Source organism: Bubalus kerabau, chromosome 19 (assembly GCF_029407905.1).
Source record: "Bubalus kerabau isolate K-KA32 ecotype Philippines breed swamp buffalo chromosome 19, PCC_UOA_SB_1v2, whole genome shotgun sequence".
Taxonomy (NCBI): Eukaryota; Metazoa; Chordata; class Mammalia; order Artiodactyla; family Bovidae; genus Bubalus; species Bubalus kerabau.
In genome coordinates this window covers 66,339,411-66,358,286 of record NC_073642.1, presented here as the reverse complement: position 1 = coordinate 66,358,286, position 18,876 = coordinate 66,339,411, and the positions used below count along the sequence as shown (strand labels likewise).

At 37.5% G+C, this 18,876-nt stretch overlaps 1 long non-coding RNA gene and 1 other non-coding gene across 2 annotated transcripts in view; both read right to left on the bottom strand.

The window, feature by feature from the left end:
* LOC129634433 (uncharacterized) overlaps positions 1-18,876 on the bottom strand; it is a 101,892-nt gene that overhangs the window by 68,779 nt on the left and 14,237 nt on the right. Inside the window, exons 4-6 of the long non-coding RNA XR_008705634.1 lie at positions 18,183-18,253; positions 15,196-15,283; positions 8,107-8,192 (exon numbers count right to left, since the gene is read on the bottom strand). This is a non-coding gene — a long non-coding RNA (uncharacterized LOC129634433). The remainder of the gene's footprint in view (positions 1-8,106; positions 8,193-15,195; positions 15,284-18,182; positions 18,254-18,876) is intronic.
* LOC129634611 (small nucleolar RNA SNORD113/SNORD114 family) lies at positions 7,329-7,398 on the bottom strand. Its single transcript, XR_008705791.1, has one exon. It is a non-coding gene; the product is annotated as a small nucleolar RNA SNORD113/SNORD114 family (small nucleolar RNA).

Sequence of the window (18,876 nt, the reverse complement as noted above, 5' to 3'; positions counted from 1 at the left end):
CGAACTGTAGCCTGCCAGGCTCCTCTGCCCATGGGAATTCCCAAGCAAGAATACTGGAGTGGGTTGCCATTCCCTTCTCCAGCAGATCTTCCCGACCTGGGGATCAAACCCAGGTATCCTGCATTGCAAGCAGATTCTTTTCCATATGAGCTACAGGGAAGTTCCTCAATCCCCTACCCAAAGGTAAAAATTAAACTCTTAAGACTATTGAACAATTAAATCAGCTAGAGAGCTTTCATTCTGTGATATAAGATGCACATTTTTATAAACAATGGAATAGGATAAATTTAACTTTTTTAAACAAGCTGGAGTCACGAGGTACTAGATTAATCATAAACCTTGGATCCTATCACATTCTTATTATAGATTTTGTATATACTGACTTGTTTACTGCTTAATTTTTAATTAATACAGCAAATGCTGTTAAATCCAGCACCTAACACAAGAATAATTAATGTAACTGGTATTCTATTGATCTATGTACTCCCTAACCACACAGTTCGCAGCCTCATTCATCTTTTTTAAAGGACCACATTCATGCATTGTTTAGAGTAGGCTGTGAAATATTGGTGTAATATTTACCTTAATTTTTCATTGACTTTTATTTTTTTCTTATTTAAATACTCCAAGAATAACTTGATAAGACAAGAATCCTTTTTTCATTGAAAATAGTCTATCATTACCTTTGTTTCATGACACCTGCTCCTCACGGACTCATGTAATACCTTCTTTTAAATAATTGACCAAAATATGAACTCATTCATTCATTTACTTTTAACAACACATTCAAAACGAATTCAAGCCAGGACCCTGAAAGAGAACTCTGACTAACACTAGTATCTTTCCATACACTCATTCTCCACAGACAACTGGTTAGATCCTTTTTTGTTTCATTCCAAATAATAGACAGTAAACAGAGTGATTTGATCATATACACTAACATATTCTCAATACTTATCTATGTTTGGCCTTTTTTCAATTAGGCACTTATTTAAACAATTCTTTTTAATGTGAATGGTTTGTTCCTTTTCTAAATAACCTAACAACCGACTACCCAACAGCAATCCAAAAGCAACATGGATTCTTGTAACAGCATATCTCCTCTATGGAAAACAGTTACGTAAGACCTGATCTACTTAGGTTATGATTAGTACTTCAGGAAATAATATATTAATCATCCTTGCTCACTGCTGACTTGAATCATTGGTCATCATTCATTTACACTTCATTTATTCTTGCATTGCTTTCCTTAGGATACATTTCACAGACACAAAGAAATAAAGCTCAAAAAATGCATCTTTGATTACTCCTGACTTTGGCTATAAGTCCCTTTTCCACTAAGGAAATAAGATTTCTTTTTTCTAATGAATCTCAAAGTTACAAAGCTTCATCAAAATCCTTGACTCACACATCTCAGATACTCATCTTTAGTCTATATTGAACATCTTTTTCTTCCTTTTTTATGTATTGTTTATTCCTTTATATAATGATTCACTAATAATAATATAATCCATCCTCATGAATCAAAAACCCCAAGAACAACATCTTTGACTATCACTAATAACGTCTATATATGCCCACTTCCCACTGTGCCAAAAGACAACATTTTTGCAATATTCTTATATATTTGCTTTTTGCACATATAAATTAATCAGCACCCTTGCATCATATGAGTCCCATTAGTCCATTAGCTTGGCCTTTTTCATTTAAAGACAACACAATGAACAACTTAGGGATCCATAATCTCACTCCACAACTAGAACAATTTTGTCCATCTTCCAGTGTGCTCCTCTGTCAAAAAATGAATAGCCTAAATCTTTACCAATTGAGCAGTACTTGAAATGCACTGCCAAACTAAAATGCAAGGTAAAGCAGCCCTGGAAATGAAGAAAACACCTGCATCTTTTTTATTGAATTTTAAGAGACCTAAAAAATTAATCAATCATAAACCCCAATTCTGGCCCACGTTGGTGTTACTTGGTTTTATTTATTAACATACCCATTTATTACTTTGAAAAATTTAAGTGACGCCCATAAACTAACCTCTCAACTCAAAAACATAAACTCTGTCACTTACATTACTCTGTTCTGTCCTTACCCACCAAGTGTGTAAAAGCCAAGATCTTCAGCACTAGATAGTGATTAAATCATCTGTAGTATGTTCACTTGGAGAAAATGTAGCCTTTCAAAAAGTTTGCTTTAATGGAAGTTAGTTTTTCAGTGTTAATTATTAATATAAACTTTGGTCATTTAATAATCTCATCATTGCCCAAGAATGGCACTCTTTATTGACTCACTTAATTTTTATTTTTAAATAATACAGTAAATACCAATGTGAGACTACAAACCTTTATCAATCATAAACATGTGTCTGCTCCTGCTGCTAAGTCGCTTCAGTCATGTCTGACTCTGTGCGACCCCATAGACGGCAGCCCACCAGGCTCCCCCGTCCCTGGGATTCTCCAGGCAAGAACACTGGAGTGGGTTGCCATTTCCTTCTCCAATGCATGAAAGTGAAAAGTGAAAGTTAAGTTGCTCAGTCGTGTCTGACTCTTCGCAACCCCATGGACTGCAGCCTACCAGGCTCCTCCATCCATGGGATTTTCTAGGCAAAAGTACTGGAGTGGGGTGCCATTGCCTTCTCCGAATATGTGTCTACATACTCCCTATCCATAAATCTAACAACTTGGTGATTGCTTATAATGGACCTCACTTGTGCAGCATTGGATAAATGTAGATCTTTATTTTACGGCATATTCTCACCAGTTCACATGATTTTTTCTGAGTTATAATGTCTAGTGATTCATTTATTGATTTCTGTATATAACTAGGCATGAAATAGATTATTTACAAATTTGTCTAAAGAATTTCTCCATGTAAATTTTGTATGTGTACTTAGCCAAAGTGGGCAGGAACCCAGAGTTCTCCTTCTTTATCTTGACAATATTCGGATATATCCGGAGTACACATTAGATCTGGTTCCAGACACATGTTCCTCCCTGGCCCCTCTTTGGTCTTCTTTTGAATAACTAGTCTATATATAAAATGCATTCCTTTCTTCTCTTGTAACAATATATCAAGATCAATGAAAAAAACACCAAAGTACTGCATAAGAGCACTGGATATCCTTCTTAATGCTCATAGCCTATTGACGTAACTGACTAAATCCTCTTTTGATGTTTTTAAATAAAACTCAGTGAATAGAGATAGGTTAATCTTAACTCTGATCATATGACGAAGTCTAATTTTGCTTTGTGTTTGGCCTTCTCGCAATAAAACAACTATGTAAGCAACTCTTTATGTAAACTTTTTTTGTTGTTCTCTTATCATTAAACCAGCAAAACCAGCAATGAAAGCAGCCACCTGGACACTTCGTTATCTCTGGATTGTCCCCATGGAAGAGTTCAGAGCTTTTATCTAGTCATCTACAGAACCTCATGTTTCAAACATGCACTAATGATAATCTTTGCTTTATTGCATAATTCCATAATTGGTCTCTGCATGGCCCTCCTTATCTTCATTCATTTATATACTTATTTATCCATTTCTGAGTTCATTTCCCAAAGAGTTTATCTTCTGCCTTTTTCTCAAAAGGCCACCAATTTCAAGATAGGAATTAATTACAATTTTGGATTCAGACCTAACCCTCACTCTAGGAGTCCTCATTGATGGGCCCAAGCTCAGCACTTGTTTCCCTCAACCATTTACCCCTTTGTGTATTGATTCATTCACCAGTCCAGTAATAACACAATCACTACATATACATCTTAAAATCTTCAAAGTATGATTCTTGAATGCTACTAAGATCTATCTACATGCTCATTTCCTATAGAACTACTAACATGAGACCTCCTTTTCCAATGACCCTCAATGTGGACATACGCACTCCCTCCCACGGAGATCTTTTGAAGGGAAAATGCTGAAATCAACTGTCATGTAAATATAAAAGAATAGCAAACATCTCTCAAAATATGTGAAGCATTTTCCAAATTTTTGAGGACTCATCAGTTGTACAAAATTGAATTAAACATTATCACCTATGGTTCCTTAGCTAGTCTGTCATAGGTACTGTACAGCATTCTTTAATTTTATACTTTTATGTAGCCATCTAATTTTTTTTTAAATATTTCAGTGAACAATGAACAAATTCTCCTAACCAAGAATATAAACTTGGAGTGTTACCCAACTTGGTATATATGCTTCTTAAACAGAGTAATATCACCCAAATGCTTCTTCATTAGATATGATTAAGTCAGTTATGGTGTATTAATTCTGAAGTGAAATGGAAGCTTTAAAAATAATGAAAAATCATGAATTTAGGTATGTTTAGAGGATACTAATTGCAGAGTTCTAGATGAGATCTAAAGCCTGTTTCATGTCTTTGACCCAGGAACATCACTATTTTTTATTTACTCAATTATTTAATTTTTATTTTAAGCTATATACTTAACAGCACTGAATCCACAATCTAACCCACAAGTCAGAACTTTAAAGTCAGATTTTCTTCTTAATGAATCTTTCTTGTGCAAATCAGATAAATTTTAATCTTTGTTTTTCATGGCCCAAGCTTGACTCGTCTTTATGTATTCATTCACTCACTCATTCATTCATTCATTTAATTACTCATGGAATAAGTTCACCAGCTGCTCATTTTATAAAGAAAACAGAAAATGCTAAAATGGGCAGCAACCCAGAAACAAAATACTATTATGTGCATCTGTCTATGTGCACATTATGCAAAACAGGAAAAGCCTGGATTTTTTTTTAAGTATGAAAGTCAACTGTGGAAAACAGGATAATCACTATGTTTCTTCCATAATAGAGCGCCTCATTGGTGTGCAATTTGCATCTTTCAAGTAAAATATGAATCTATTCATTCATTCACTAACAGCAATATATAATTATAACATGTCACTATTATAATTATAACTCACTGGACAAAAACTTTCCAATAATATTAGCATGTGATCATATACTCACAGTCAACCATCTTAAATTAGCCATAACTCTTGTTATAGGACTTATTCGCATCACTGGTCCATGATTTTCTTTCTATTCGATATTTAATTATTTGTGCAAACATTTCGCCCTTTTCTTAACAAAATAAACAATCAGCAACCAACTATCAATCCATCAATCCATCATAACAGTATTCAATCTTGGGCATACTTGTCTATTTGCTCCCTGCCAAAAGAGGTAAAATCTTGATATATTTATTTTCCTAGACCTCAGTGCTTCAGAAATATTTGAAAACATATTCTCATAAATGAACAATGTATGGCTTTCCTGTCTTCATTCCTTCCTTCCTGACTTTCTCTACTCATGCATTACTTCACTTATAATAAAGAAAATCCATACCCAAGGAACACAGAGCTTAAGAACAAAATCCTGAATACTCCTTTCTTATGCCACAAGCACCTTTATCTAGAGGGAATAACTAGATCTCTTATAATGACCTCAGAGCTACAGAGTTTAATCAGAACTCTCAAGTCAGACAGTCCAAGACACTCATCATGGATCCAGACTTGGCATTTTTATCTTCTTCATTCACATCATTCCTTCAAGATCATTTTTACATGAATAAATTATAATACAAGCAATATCCATGAATTATAAATGCCAAGAACAAGATGAGTGATAGTTACTAAGTTGAGTCTACTTATATTTGTCGCACAGAACTAACACATTTAATGTCTTCTTTCAATGCACCTCCGTGTTGCACAAACAGATCATCAACAGGTGTGTTTCAAAGCAAAACCATATTGATAATAGGTTTCTGCTTATCTCTTTACCCAATCTGTCCATATTTTAAAAGTGGTAGAATAAAAAACTATGAACTGCCATCTTCCCTTACAACTAAAACAATGTAATTTTCTTCCTATGTTCTCCATCCTCAGCAAATAAACGATCTTGATCTTCATCAAGGACTGGATGTCTAAATATACTTTGGGGTCATACTAAAATGGGACATTATGTGGCCCTAAAAATTATTAATCATGAACCTTGGTGCATAACATCCCCCTCTTGATCAACATTTGGTGTTCTTTAATTTTATTTATATAAGTGAAACCAGTTTTTTTTTAAATAATTCCTTGAAAATCCATGAACAAACTTCCCAAATTGAGAACATGAACTTCAACAGTTATTTATATTGATCTTTGTGCTTTTTACTGACAATGGCAACTGCTAAGAGACTGGCCATTAGAGAATACTTGAGTTGGCTGTGGTATGTTCATGCCGTAGAGGAAAAGCCAATTCTACACAGTCTACAGTAGATGTTTTTAAAGGGATGTGAGCTTTGCACTGCCCGATTAATCATAAACTTGAGTCATATCACATTCTCATAATTGGTAGAAAAGTTGCAATCCTTTTTATTTATCAACTTATTTGATTTTTCATTTTAAGCTATGTAGTAATAAGCATCACTGAATCCAATACCCAAGTCAAGAACAGAGTTTTCAGATATCACAGGTGCATAGTTGTATATTCTCTGCTCTTAAGTTAATGGCCTACTAATTATTTTCCGGAACTTTGTGCAGAACTGGATAGCTTTTTAAAACTAGTGTCATGGCACATTCCCACAAATAATCCTAGCTTTATCTTACTCTATGCCTTTACAAAGCCTTTCATTTATTTATTTAGTTTGTGATGGAATAATCTGACCATCGATTTATTTTCCTAAAAAATATATCACTTATAGTAAGATATAAAATATACTGTACAAATATCAAATATGTAATAAAACATATACTGTAAATATAAACTATAATAAAATTATATATGTGTGTGTATATATATATGAAATATTAAACTCTCCAACTGAAACCCAGAACTGAAACACCATTTTCACATGCATAAGTCTCCATGTGACTTAGAAGGAAGAAACTAGGTCCTATTTTCTTCATATGAACATCAGCAGGATAGATCAGTATTAGTGATAAACCTTACTTCAGAACACGTACTCCGTCTTTGTTCATAGTTTGCCTTTTTAAAATAATCATTCAAGATAAATCATATTATCTCAGTTACCTGAGAATCTACACACTGTATACTTGAATACCAAAAATGCTAACAATTTCCACCAGGCTTATTACCCACAGAAATATATGACTATATCATCCTCCCACCAACTTTGAATGCCAACATGGATACCCACATGTGACCCTTTTTGTCTTCATTAACTTACACATTTATTTATTCATTCATGCATTCACTGATTCATTTACATCAATAAACACCATAATGAGGAACAACTAAGACCCAAGAACAGATCCCCAATTTTCCCTAAACTCTATCCCCTAAAAGGGAAAAAACCAACTCTTTATCTAATGGACCTCAGAGTTAGGGTTTAATCAAAATTCTTGATTCATATACCCCAGAACTCTCATCACTGATCCAAGCTCAATACTCTTTTTTTATTTACTTCAATACTCTTTATTTATCTACTTATACATTGCTTATGGATTATTTATGCATTCATTATTTATCATTTCATTCATGGTTTCATTGATTTTTTAAAAAAATTGATTTCTGTGAATCACAGAAACCTAAGAGCAAGATCTTTGAATATTGCACAGAGCTGTTTACAACTATTTATTTCGCACAGAGTTAACAAATGAGGTCTATTTTTAATTGAATCTCAGTGTTTCAATATAGATTAATCAATAACCTTGCTTCATACCCTTCCCATGTGTTTTATGACTCTCTACTTGCTCAGCTTTCATGTAATTTCTTTGTATTTTAGAAGTAGTACAATGAACTTACTATCTTACCTCACAACTAGAGGACTGACAATACTTTCTATCTGGCTAGGCGCTCCCTCCTCCAGGATTTAACAACCTAGACTGTCATCAACTGAGAAATACTCCTACAATGTGGTACAAAAATAAAATGGAATACTAAGCAACTGCAAAAATGAATGCAAAACTTCAAACTTTGTTTTTAACGGACCTCTGTTGCACTAATAGGGATCGCTCTTAATCCATGGTTCATGACACATTCTCAGCACTGGACCATTTGTGGCTTCCTCTGACTTTGCAATAGCCACTCATTCCTTTGAAACAGTTCCATGGACCACAAACCAAGAACACAAACGTTGTTACTTACATGAGTCCCTTTGCTTTCTATCCACAGAAGTGACAGACAAGATCATCATCACTGGTAATGAATAAATCAGATTAGGTACGTTGAATCTGTGGAGTAAAACACGGGTTTTAGAAAACTGAAGATGCAGTGTAGATTATTTTAAGAGACCTTAGTCTTGCTGAAACAAATCTGTCATAAAATCTCCTTCTAATCACATTCAATTATCCCAAGAACGGCTCTCTTTTTATTTTTTAAATTATTAATGTACGGAATGATGGCAACTGCTACCTCTATATCCTAGTATAATAATTACGAACTACGTCTGTTCCTAATTCCGTCAAACCCTACCCACACAGTTAAGAGCCGACATGACCATCTTTATAGGTCTTCCTTGATTTGAGTGTGGTAAGTTTACATCATTCTTTCTTCACATTTTCTCTCACCATGCTTGACCTTACTTTATGACTTCGTTCATATATTTATTTTTTATTTGTTTACTTGTGGAATAACTTGTCCATTTTTTTTCAAAACAAATGCCAAGTGGTCTAAAACACTATTGTAATGTTTTAGATATATATCTATACAGATATATATATATAACTGTCTCTACAGTTCTTTACCTAAAGCGGGCATAGCCCAATCCCCTTTTATTTATATAACATCAGAAAAGTACAGTCAGATGAATATATGATTTTTAATGATACAATATCCTCACTGGTCTATATCTGCCCTCTTTTAAATAACCTCTTCCTTCACTGGGGCTTCCCTGATAGCTCAGTTGGTAAAGAATCTGCCTGCAATGCAGGAGATCACAGTTTGATTCCTGGGTTGGGAAGATCTGCTGGAAAAGGGATAGGCTACCCACTCCAATATTCTTAGGCTTCCCTTGTGCCTCAGCTGGTAAAGAATCCACCTGCAGTGTGGGAGACCTGGGCGAGATCCCTGGGTTAGGAAGATCCCCTGAAGAAGGGAAAGGCTACCCACTCCAGTATTCTGGCCTAGAGAACTCTATGGACTGTATAGTCCATGGGGTTGCAAAGAGTTGGACACGACTGAGTGACTTTCACTCACTCACTCCTTCATTAGCTAACAATAATATCACCTACGTACCCCAGGAAAGAATCCAAAATAACACTAACATCTGCCCATAAACTCAACACCCAAAGAATAACAACTAAACATATTTTTCAAAAATGATATTGGTTGAGACAATCTGATTAAATACTATCTCTTCTCATATCATGAATTCTTAATATTGGCCCATGCTTGATCCTCTTTAGTTAGGTAGTTCTGTGATCAATTATTGTATTTCCATTTTTCCCCTTTCTTAATAAAATTAACAACCACCAACCCAAAAGAACACTGACTCTTACATAAAGCTGCCCATAGGCTCTTGATCAACATGTTAAACACCCTGGTCCCTTTATTCATTGGAATTCAACTTTACAGAAATGTTTCAAGAATAATTGATATCTCATTATGCACTCTCATTGTTGTGGTTATCTCACTCTATCTCTTTGTCTTCATTAAATAATATGTTTGTTTATTTACTCATTATTGATTCACTAATAAAAGGATCTACCCCTAAGATCTATCAATGCCTGTATTCCTAACTTCAGTGATAATCTTGTATCCCACCAAAGCTGTAAATTAGGTTTGTTTCTAAAAACCTCAGAGTTATCGGGGTTAGTCAAAATCCTTGGTTTGGACACCTCAGAGTACTCATCAGTGATCTAGGCCTGGGACATTCTTCTTTATTCATTTATACATTTATTAGTTAATTTATTGATTGATTAATAATGAATCAATAGCCTTCATAACCATAAAGCAAGACTTTAAGAATATTACTAACTTCTGGTTTTTGTTCATTTCTCTCAGAACTAAAACACTGTGTCTATAAGGGACCTCACTGTGGGATTTCATGCAAATCCACACTCATAATAGCAATTCTTGGTTCTTTAATGTTTCTTGAATTTGTTCAGATTTTAAATGTGCAACAAAACAATCCAGGAACACCTTATTTTACTTCACTAACAATTTTCCAACTCAATAGTCTCAACAGATTAAAAGTCTAAATCTTTATTCCCAGCAGAATGTGTAAATCAACCATGGTAAAATAAATAAATGAAGTGAAATAGAAACAACTGTAAAATGAATGAACCATTTTCTTTTATCTTGTCTTTTAATGGACCTCAATCATTCAAAGTTGGGCTAATCTGGGACTTCCCTAGTGGTCCAGTGATAAGACTGTGAACTTCCACAAAGGGGGCCATAGGTTCAATCTCTGGTTAGAGAACTAAGACCCCGCAAGCCTCGAGGCACAGCCAATAAATAAATAAATACAACTGAAAGAAAAACAAAGTCAAGTGTATCTAAAAGTTTGTTCCCTGCATATTTCACCAGTATTCATTCTTGATCCTTTTTATGTATTTATCTATTTGTCTATTATTTAATTCAATTAGTTATGCATTAATTTAATCCTATGTCTATTGTAAGAGTAAATCAAAGCTCACACAACTCAATATCATAAAAACACACAACCCCCCAAAAATAGACAGAAGATTTGAATTTCCAAGTTCATTCCAAGTTTCAAGTTTCCAAAGAAAACATACAAATGGCTAACGGGTATATGAAAAGATGTTCTTATTGCTATCTGAAAAATGCAAATCAAAATAAGAATGAGGTATCACTTGTCAGAATGGCTATTATCAAAAAGTCTACAAAAAAAAAAATGTTAGAGAGGATATGAAAGGAATGCAAGCTGGTACACCCACTGTGGAAAACAGTATGGAGATTCCTTTAAAAACTAAAAATAAAACTACCATATCAACCAACAATTCCAGTCCTAGGATATATCTGGTAAAAAATGAAAATATTAATTCAAAAAGATACTTGCCCCCCAATGTTCACAGCAGTCCTGTTTATAATAGCCAAGATACAGAAGCAATCCAAGTCTCCAGTAACAGACAAATGGATAAAGAAAATTTCATATCTACATATATACTAAAATGTATATATATATACACATATACATATGTATATTTTATGTGTGTCTGTATGTATATATAATGGTATATTGATAGTGAAAGTGCAACTTGCTTGGTCATGTCTGACTCTTTGTGACCTGATGGACTATACCATCCATGGAATTCTCCAGGCCAGAATACTGGAGTGGGTAGCCTCTCCCTTCTCCAGAGGATCTTCCTAACCCAGGGATCAAACCTAGCTCTTCTACATTGCAGGTGGATTCTTTACCAGCTGAGGCACAAGGGAAATCCAAGAATATCCCTTCTCCAGCAGATCCTTCCAAACCAGGAATTGAACTGGGGTCTCCTGTATTGCAGACAGATTCTTTACCAACTGAGCTATCAGGGAAGGCCCACTACTCAGTCATAAAAAAGAATGAATTTCTGCCATTTAAAGCCATGCAGATGAGCCTAAAGAATAGTATGCTTAGTGAAATATGTCAGGCAGAGAAAGACAAAAACTGTATGATAGAACTTATGTGTGGAAATAAAGAATAATATACGTAAATATATATGCAAAACAGAAACAGAGAATAGAGAGCAAACGTATGGATATATTTATAGCGTTGTATTCCTAGGTGGCAAAGTAGTAAAGAATCTGCCTACGAATGTAGAAGACACAAGAGACACATGTTCAAGCCGTTGGTCAGGAAGATCCCCTGGAGAAGGAAATGGCAACCCACCCCGTGTCCTTGCCAGGAAAATTTCATGGACAGAGGAGCCTGGCGGCTACAGTCAACAGGACTGCAGAGTCGGACACAGCCGAGCACATGTGCAACGTCCGAGCAGAGGCTTTAAAAGGTACGGAGGTGGTTTTGCTTGGCCTCTGGAGTTTCAAGTTTTCACTACAAGACAAGCATGACCCAGACACTACAACTCCTTTACCTAAGGACTTCAAATAAGAAGGCAAGAAGTGAAGTCAACCCACAGCCTAGAGCACAAATGCTGCAAGACACCTGTGTTAGAAATAAACACTACTATTGTAACGATTGTTATTCTGTAAGCCAATGAAATTGTGGGGTACTTGTTATGGTGCACTATCACAGCAATGACTCATACATTTCCTCCCTTTTATTTTTAAGAATGTATTCATTTATTGGTTTTTTATAACATAGTCAATGAAATCACCACGAAGGTACCATCAAACCTAACAAAAACTATAATGTCTATCCGTCTCAGCAATTTGTTGTCGCTGTGGACTCAGCCGTGTTTGACTCTTTTGTAACCCCATGGACTCTAGCCTGCCAGGTTCCCCTGTCCATGGGATTTCTCAGTAATGTATGTATATATACTAGGCATGGATAAAAGGTAGCTAAATCTTTGTAATTCTTACCCATAAACTCTTACTTTATGAAATTAGTTTCAACTGTACAGAAAGGTATTAACACAAATATTTGCTTCATGATATACTTTCTTCTTTGGCCCTTGTTTAGTTCTGAACACGTACTGACAATTAGTAACACCTGTCTGCACGTGTCTCATGGACAACAGGTACTATTGATATGTTAACCACAAATGTTGGTACATGGCATATTCTCTTCCTTGCATCATACATGGAGTCTCTATTATTCATTACTCATTTTTTTGAAATAAACAATATTATTACAATGAGTATCTGCAAAATGACTTTTCAACCTACCAACTACAACCTTAAAAATAACTGCTTGATACTCTCTTACCAAAATACACAAACCTTCAACACTAGAGAAATGTTCACACAAACTTTGGGGCATGCATTCAAAGTATACTTAATAGTTGATAAAATAAATGAATACGCCTACGTCTATTTTTCATGAACCAAAGACTTTTGTGCCAGTGAATCTCAGCCATGCAGGACTGGATTAATTATCATGTTTTTTACATGGTACATTTTCATCCCTGGCCCATAATTAACCCTTTTATTAATTTATGTATTTAATTATTCATACCTAATATTCAAGAAATTCTCATTAACTAACCACCCAATGCAACTAATAGAGTAGCCATTATCCATATATGACTATTTAAATTTAAATTAATAAAAATAAAGTAAAATTAAAAATTCAGTTCCCCATCTTCATTAACCACATTTCAAGTGCTCACTAGTCACATGTGGCTAGTGGCTACCATATTGAACAGAACAAATTACAGATCATGTCCATCAGCGCAGAAATTTCTATTGGACATAAAATACATTCTTTACCTGTAGGTAATAGGCTAGAACTGTTTCTAATGAAGCTAAATGGGACTGTTCATACTTCTTTATCATTGGTCTATGCGGATTCTCCTTGGTTTGATTTGATCATTTCTAAAGGAGTTTTAATTAACATCCATAAATCCAGTCTCTGACTCCACAGGTAGAACACCAACGCTGTCTTTCATCTCCGTTTGTGGTCCTTGCTCAATGAGTTAATAGCCTAAATCTTTATCCATGGAGGGCTGTTTAAATCAGCTAAGCACATACACACAATCAAATACAAAAGAGCTGGTAAGAGGAATGAAACATGCGAGGTTACGGTAGTCAAAAGCATAGAACTAAATTATCCATAATCCTTTCATCTTTGGGTCGGTCCCATCACCAGTCTACATTTTGGATATTCTGTATCTTATATGTTTATTATGGGTTTCCCTCGTGGTTCAGATGGTAAAGAATCTGCCTGAAATTCAGGAGATCTGGTAAATAAATAATTTATTAATTTTTTAGCACTGAAATTAACATCCAACACACCATCATGCAAAAACAGGAATACTGAATATCTACTCCTTACCCATACTTTAAATGGACCTGGGATGTACAGAATTGTTGTTTTAGTTGATAAGTCTTGTCTGACTCTTTTGCAACCCCATGCACTATCACCAGTTAGGTTCCTCTGTTCACGGGACTTCCCAGGCAAGAAGATTTGAGTGGATTGCCATTTCCTTTTCCAGGGCATCTTCCCAACCCAGGGATGGAACCCTCGTATATTGGCAAGCAGCATCTTTACCACATGAGCCACCAGGGAAGCCCCATGTACAGAGTCAGAAAAATTTTAATTCTGGAATAATTAAATATTATTAGTGACTCATGTTTGCCCTCTCATTTTATTCATTAATTTGTTCATTCATTCATTTACTTACTTATGAACACCCTTGAACCACTGTCTAGCTGAAGATTTAAGAACATCAACTATTACTTACATTTTCTTTGCCTTATCCGTATCACCCAAATAAGAGTCAAAATTCTCATAAAAACTGCATGATTAAATAAACTATGCTGTGTCTATTTCATGCAACAGAAAGCAACTTTTTAAAAGAATGAACAGCCTGGATCATTTTTAATGAGTCTCACTTGTGTAGAACTGAATTAATCAGCCTTAGTTTATGAAACATTATCCTCTCTGCTCTGTGCTTTGTCCTTTTAAATTTTATGTATCCCTTTAAAAAAAAAACAATAAAAGGATACTCATGAATCTTACCCAAAATATAATAAGCTACCAATTCTTTTCATTTCTATGTGCATCTCTCACTGAGTTAACAGTCTAAACTTCACCAATAGGAAAATGTTGCTAAAACCATAGTGCATAATAGTAGAATGCTACTAAAATAAATGAAATAGCATATTTTTGTCTCAATGTCCTTCAAATTTGCAGAACTGTGTAGTCCTAAATCTTGCGTCACGCTATATCATCTTCTTTAGTCCATGATTTTACTAATTTTGATTTTACTAATATAAACACCCATTTCTTTATAATAAATCAATAAACATATAAGGACACACTATTCATCCCAAGGCTAAGGGAAAGTAACAATTATATTTATATAAACATATATATTATTAATGTATAATATAATCACACACATATACATATAATTAACATAATGATCCACATATATAATTACTTTTTTATTTGCTCATTTCTTACAGAGAGAACAGCCCAGTTACATTATTTTTTAATTCAGTGACAGGCCAAATGAGATTCCTCATCCTGAGCTCAGGACGGTGTCTCATCACTGGTATATGCTTGGCCATCTTTGATTTTATTTGTGCCCATTTATGTTCAACAGTGCATATGCACCCATCAACCAACCACCCAACCGTAAAACACCACCACGACCCATCACTCACATTGGTTGGTCCGTGGTTCATCTCCCACAGAGGTCACAGCCAAGATCTTCATCAACAGTGTCATCAGACCCACTCTGGGGCCTCCACGCTGTGGAACACAAGGCAGATATTCAAAACGGTGAAACAACCCAGATCTTCTCTAACGGTCGTCGGGTGAGCAGCACAGGATTAATCACCATCTTCAGTTCCTCACACATTCTCATCACTGGCCCAATATAGCTCTCATTGTACGTATTTTCCATCTAATAATTGTATTTATTACAATAAACGTGCATGAATTCACCACCCTAATCAAAAACAAGCCCAGTGACTATGACAAGCATCTGTCTCTATGCTTCTTTCTTACAGAAGACCCAGCCCTGCTCTTCTTCCTACTGGACTCAGCTAGGCTGAATTGTGATAATGATGATCTTTGATCCAGACATATTCCCATCCTTGTTTCCTAGTTGTCCTTTTTCTTGTTTTTACTTAGTTTTTTGAAATACAAGCACACATGAACTCAGCACTAATCCACAACAAAAATATCGATTAGTCCTTACAGACCAATGCTTCTGATCTACAGAGGCGAGAGTTTCTGTATTGCTGTTTTAAATAGTCCACAATTGTATGTAAATGGGTTAATCTTAAGCCAAAATCCATAGAACGTGATCTTTGGTGGCCCAGTCTTGCCTCTCCTCCTGGCGTGTATTTTATTTACTCATCTAATTCACGCCTAATAATATATCAAAAACACCTGAAGCCACCATTCTGCCCAAGACCAGTGACTATTCTGCTGCTGCTGCTGCTGCTGCTGCTAGGTCGCTTCAGTCGTGTCCAACTCTGTGCGACCCCATTGACGGCAGCCCACCAGGCTCCACCGTCCCTGGGATTATTCTACCTACCTGTAAATACACCTCCTACCCACAGTCCCAACAGCCTAAAACTTACTGGGTATTTGTTTTGTTATTTTTAATAACTACTGTTGGGTAGAACTAAATTAGTCATAACGCTTGTTTGAAAACAGAGTCATCAGTGGCGCTTGCTTGGCTCTCTTTAATTCGATTTGTGCATTCATTCATTTGTACAATAACTATGCAGCAAACACTCAGTAATGCCTGCTTTTATCTGTCTACACTTCCCTTCCCACAGCCAAGATCTCTTCTAGCGCACAAACCCTCGTGTGCCCATTCTATGCAACATAAACCCCCATGAAAAAGAAAACAGCCCAGAACTTTCTGTGTGTTAATGCCAGGTTAGCATACCTGGATTAACCATCACCTTTTCTGCAGACCCATTTTCACACCTGTGCTACTCAAGGCCATTATTTCTTTATTCTTTGATTTTTTTTTAATGATAAAATGAACGACCACAAACCACTCTGATCTCTTTTTCACATCCCTCGGTTGTGAAGAATGAACCGCAATCCTTGGTCCCTGACCCCCTCTCCTCCCGATGCCCCTCTTACTTTACTGACTACACGAAGCAGTACAGTAACCACGCAGGGCCCCCACCTTCAGCGCCCCCCTCTTAGTTCCCTGCTGCCCTCTACCTTAAACAAGGACCCCCATACCCGCCATGTCCTCTTCCCTTCCCCTTTTAAAATTTCACCACATATGTATTCTTAAAAAGTATTTTCCACAGTTCAGTGGCTGGCTGGGCCGCAGGGCCTGTGTCAAGGGGGAGAATTAAATACACACGATGGGCTTCCGAGCACACCCATCAAGGGGTAGTAAAAGGAGCGGAGGCTCTCTATCCGCGCTGGCGGTCACGAGGCAGCGCGGCCCGGGGCCGAGGCACGTGTGCTGGCGCCACACTGAGGGCCTCCACACCCGCCTCCAGTCTGGGCTAGCTGGGCCGCATCGGGAAAGAAAACTAACCTCTCTATGGCCGTATTCCCCACCCGCAGTCACGGCAGCAGTCCCTAGGCAGCATCCGCTGTTCTCTGCATGCCAAAGTCCGCCAGGGAACCCAGCCCTTCCCTCCCCAGCTCTGAGCCCCTCCCCCACATCTTTCTTCCGTCTGCAGCAGCTGTGTGGTGCCAGACAGACAGACAGACCAGGTTCCACCCCAGCAGGCACTCGTGAGCGGTGTAACTGCAGAGACGTGACCTGGCTTCTCTGCCTTGTGCCCCAGACTCGTGCGACCGGTCGACTGCGGACAGCGACACCCGTGAGGGTCCAGTGCGGGGACTGCCTGGTCTGTGCATGAGACTACACACCTTTCCACAAGCGGCTCCCACCCTGCGCTCACCCTGCCCCTCCCCCACCCCCACGTCGCCCCCCCCCCCCACCCCGCGGGTCCAACACCCCCGATCTGATTAGAGAAACGAGTGATCTCGATGCTCAGGCCAAGCCGAGGGTTTCCGAAAGGATGGGCCTCGGGCCGGAAATTGTTGGGATCTGTTCTTTTTTGGACCCGGCATCAAAGCTTAAACAAGTGCCCTGGAAAACAGAAATCCAACTAAGGGATGCGCTTTGTAAAACTAAAATTCATTTCATGAAATGGGCCTGCCTTCGGGGGAGTCCATGCCCTGAGATTCTTGATGTTCGCATTGTTTCCCAGAAACGAAAAAACCATGACCCTTAGTGACAAGACACAGCCAGCTTCCTTCCTGCCCTCCCAGACTGGCCTGGTGGGAGCCCAACGTGCTGGCCCCAGAGCAACTCCCAGGCATGAAAAATAAAAAATACATGACAAGTTAAAACATATTCTATTATGTTCATATGTTAAAACATATGCAGTTATGCATATGATGTAATATATGCACACAAACATACCCACGTGGGGACCTAGATAAGGAAGTCATGGGAAGACCCCTAGGCTGGGGATCCCAACCCAGGCTCCTGCCTCTGCCTTGACCCCACCTCGGGGCATTGGGCGCTCCCCCTGCTGAACCTCAGGGGTCAGTGATCTCCCGGGCTTCCCTCCCTCCCAGAGGGTGTGAAAATGAAAAGCATAAAGTTCAAGTGCAAGTTTCCTCAAAGAGACAGAGGACCGTCAAGCTGTACCTCTTGCCCAGGCATGTAGTGTCCACAGCATGCCTTCGCGTACAACGTCCCATCTGATCTTCACAACGGTCCTGTGAATAAGACACGATCATCGCAATGAGCCAACATTTACTGGATGGACACTCTCCACCAGGCACCATGCTGCCTACTTTGCAGTCATTGACAATGCTCTGGGATGAGAACAATTCAACAGCATCTTTCTTTTCCCCCCCAGAAAAGTTTTGAGCATGTGCTTGGTGCCAGATACAGGCCAGGGAAGACAGCAATGAATGAAACAGACAAAATCTGACAGCTAACATCCTTGCAGGTGGAGACAGGAATAGATAATATTCAAAATAAGTACAATATACAGTTTATAAGATGTTGATAAGAACTGTGGGGGTGGACACAAAACAGGGAAAAGAAAGAGAGAAAACAAGAGAGAATTCCCTGGAGGTCCAGCAGTTAGGACTCCATGCTTCCACTGCTGGGGATCCATGTTCGATCCCTGGTGAGGGAACTAAGATCCCACAAGCCACAGGGCATGGTCAAAAAAAAGAAGAAACACCAAGAAGGAGAAAGTCTCACTGAGAAGGTGATATCTGAGTAAAGGCATGATTAGTCTCATTTAACACACGAGGAAACAGAGCCTCAGAGAAGTTAAGTGACTTACAAGCGGTCACACAGCTAGGAAGATGCTGGCAGCCAGGGTGGA